Source organism: Myiozetetes cayanensis, unplaced genomic scaffold (genome assembly GCF_022539395.1).
Source record: "Myiozetetes cayanensis isolate MyiCay16 unplaced genomic scaffold, myiCay2020 scf10, whole genome shotgun sequence".
NCBI classification, from domain to species: domain Eukaryota; kingdom Metazoa; phylum Chordata; class Aves; order Passeriformes; family Tyrannidae; genus Myiozetetes; species Myiozetetes cayanensis.
In genome coordinates, this window is record NW_026086605.1 from 15,869,725 (window position 1) to 15,873,577 (window position 3,853).

Sequence of the window (3,853 nt, forward strand, 5' to 3'; positions counted from 1 at the left end):
AAAAAGCATCTGAGCACCTCCCAACCTTAACTGTGGTTATCCCAGTAACATCTCATCAGTTAATGAAGTGCCACTAAGCTGTTTCAGTACAAAAGAGCTGAAAGATGTACCCAAAAGAGCTGAAAGATGTACCCACTTTTACTCAGGCATTACAGTTATTCGACATTTAAATTATTTTCAAAGTCACTGTCAAGAACAGTTACATTTTGTAGATATCCCCCCCCATTTTTAAGTATTAATGACATTTTAATGACTATAAATGCAAATTGTCGTGAGTGAGTCATGAAAAGATCTGCACCACGATGTGTGAGTGCCTCTATCCAGGAGCAGATTTTTCTCAGCAAGTATTTTAGATCACTTTAGATGAATGGGGGAAAAAATACTGAAATTTCATACTATTAAAAATAATAAGGTGTGGACTCCCCATCTCTGGAACTGTTGAAGGCCAGGTTGGATAGAGCTCTGAGCAATCTGGTCTAGTGAAAGGTGTCCCTCCCATGGCAGAGGGTTTGGAATGAGATGATGTTTAAGGTCCCTTCCAACCCAAACCATTCTATGATTATATGATTCAGATTTGCTTTCACGAGGAGTGCTTCTGTGTGATAACAATTTATCCATTTGGTGACAGTTATTTTAACATCTAATCTTTATCCGAATTTTAATACATTTAACGTATGATTACTGATACTATAAATGATAATTCTTCCTGAATTATTATCTGTTACTAACACATTAGTAGTCTTAAAAGATGTTTAATCAAATTTATCAACCAGGTTTGTAATTTAAGTGATTTTTAAAGTAAGATTTATATCAGCTGAATTAATCATACTCCTGTCATTCAGTTATTGATATCTCTTATCTTTCTTTTCAAGTCTTGAAAATTGATGTAAATCCCCCTAGAAGCATTTCTCTTAATTTTTATAAGAGTTATAGGGACCATGCACAGCAGAGATATTCACAGTGAAAGTAAATTAGATAACTGCATCTTATGATTAAGATCAATTTGGTATGCTAAATATCTAATGAATATCAATTTTCTGATTAATATCTGATATTCATCAGATAGCACTTCAAAAACTAAGGAAGACACTGGTGTGCTGGAGACTTGCTCTCTATTTTAAAATATTTTTATAAAATGCTTGCAGATTCTAAACTGGTTTTTTTCCCTCTGTTCATTTCTTTTGTTGTAAGTAAAGGGCAGAACAAACTAATACGTACAAGAAGAAATGTTTTGCCATGATAATTCTTTTGCCCGCTAATTTCTGTATAATCGCAGAATCAGAATTACATCAGCCACACACTTTGGGGGTGGTGCTGGAATAGACCCAAATATTCCTTTTGCTATTAATTCATAATTTGATGGACAAATGAACTCCTATTACACAAGTTCTAGCTTGTGTAAGAGGGGTTTACTTCCTTTTCATTAAGCAATGACATGATACTGTACACTGACTGCAAAGAGCACCTAAGATGGCATTTTCCTAAATTACTTATTGCTCTCTGTAATTTATAGATTTTTCTGGACTGTAACACGCGATAAAAATAAAGTACACATTAACTCAAAAACAAGTTCTATTCTGAAGGGTCTTGGACTACCCAAGAACACTTGAATTAGATTATTATTTTGTATGCTGCTACAACTTAATTCCAGAGAAAGTACAGATGCAGAGAAATGGACAAGAAGGTAAATTGTATTACTCCTCTTTATCCAATACTGAAAGAACAAGGCATGAATCAGACTCATTAATTTCCAGTTATTTTGTGTTCCAGCATGTGGTTTAGAATCCACAGGAGCTAAAGAGGAAAGGAGAGGAAGAGATTTAGTCAGGAAACAGAAACAAATAGCTGCAGCATGGATGAAGAGTGTCTGAGCAGAGGGAAAGAAAGTAGAAATTGTAGAAGACTGAATTTTTAAGTACTGGTCCCAGCTTTCAGTTAGGATACCTGGCAAGTAGATGTACCTCGTCTGACCTGGGTAAAAAAAGCACAGTTGCTGTAGGGGGCACTGTCATCCTGGACTTGCTCCAAGAGCAAGGGAATCATGAAGAGAGGTTGTGTGAGAACAAACACTTAGAGAAACTAAAAAGGGGTCACAGGCAGCTACAGCAGGACCAGGACATCTACTTGTCCTAGTAAGTTCCACAAACTTACATGAACTACTGACACAATACAAGCGAGCAACCATTCCTATACTTACTTCTTTTCATATGTTTAATAATACACCCAAACATACATACAAGTTTCCCTACTGATCTCAGTAAAATAAATATTTATCCATCCTAAGGAAAACTTGTTCTACCAGATGTTACAGTCAGAGTGGTACCATTAACTATACAGCCATGTACAGCCATGTCACTGTAAATGCACATCATGTATGCTAGACCAGATTTTCCTGTTAACAGCCCTGCCATTTGTCTTATGACACAGCATAAGCAGTAGGGAAGCTAAAAAAAAAAAAAAAAAAAAAAAAGGGTCAGATTTCAGGTCTATCTAGGCACTACTTCATCTCCAGTGAAGACAATAAAATGATAAAATGCATCTGCAACACAAGTAAATAATACTTCAAGTACTCTTTTGATATTAGATAGTCTGTATTTTGCATACCTGTTAAAATTTAGTACCTTTATATGCATTTAAGTCATTTAAAGCTTAAACTTTGCTTCACAAAACACTAATTCATCTTCTGTTTAATAACTTAAAAACCAACAGGTCCAACATGACATAATTTATCCTCTCTTACTGTGCTACTACTTAAGAAATACTCCATCTGGGGGAGCACTAGACAACTGCAGGGATGCTCAGCTGGTTTCAAACACTAGCCAAAAAGATTTCTTGCCCTACTTTTACTATAATCTTCTAGTGATAATATATACATGGTAAAGTATACTAAACCAACACATCCTTGAAGCAGCACTTGGTTTTATATTCTTTCCAAATGCTACTGGCCTCTGTATACAAGTACTCAGGAGTGCTGGAAACAGGGTACAGAAGTAAATAATTTTTAGTCTGCCTGCAACAGTTGCACATGGGACATACAAACCCCTTCAAAGTGGCATCCCTGTGCAGCTCATAATCCTGCTTGTATGAAAAAACAAACTTCACCACAAGGAGTATTTCCACATGGGCCACCTTTGTTCATAGAACGACAGAACATCTCGAGTTGGAAGGGGCCCATGAGGATCATCGAGTCCAAATCCCTGCTATCTTACAGGACTACCTAAATCTTACAGGACGAGGAGCACCATCTTCATCATGCTTAATGATCTTTCTGTACATGGAACCAGACCTTGTCTCCATGCCTGTTTAGGTAGGTGCAAAGTTGAGGCTGAGGTGATGGGGATGGCAAAGACAGCAGTATGAGTTTCACATTTAGGGGAGTAAAAGTATTTACAGAGTTTTGGGGGCATCCCTCCCCAGCAGGAAGATCTCACACACCATCTGGAGCTGGTATTACTGCTGATGAGTGAAGGAGAAAATTAAATTCGCAAACCTCTACCTCAAACCATGGGAAATGCCACCAAGTTCAATGGGACTATTCAATATAAGCATGTAAAAATAAAATTATTAGACTTCTAGCTGACTTGTTAAGTTTTGCTGCACAATCGCAGGAAATATGTAAATAAGTCTTTTTACTGTAGTGCCTTCCTGAAGGTCCTGATTTACAAGCTATTCTATTTGTTGTCTTCCAACATACTCAATGTCTCCAGTAAACCACGAAAAACAAATGAGGAGAAGCTTTCACTGTTGTGTAAACCCCATATAACTTTTTCCTACACGTTAACTTACCAACTTCTGTCACATTTTCATTAGTGAGTGTAAATTTTGATAACCTAAAGCGCCCGAAGTTTCTTGT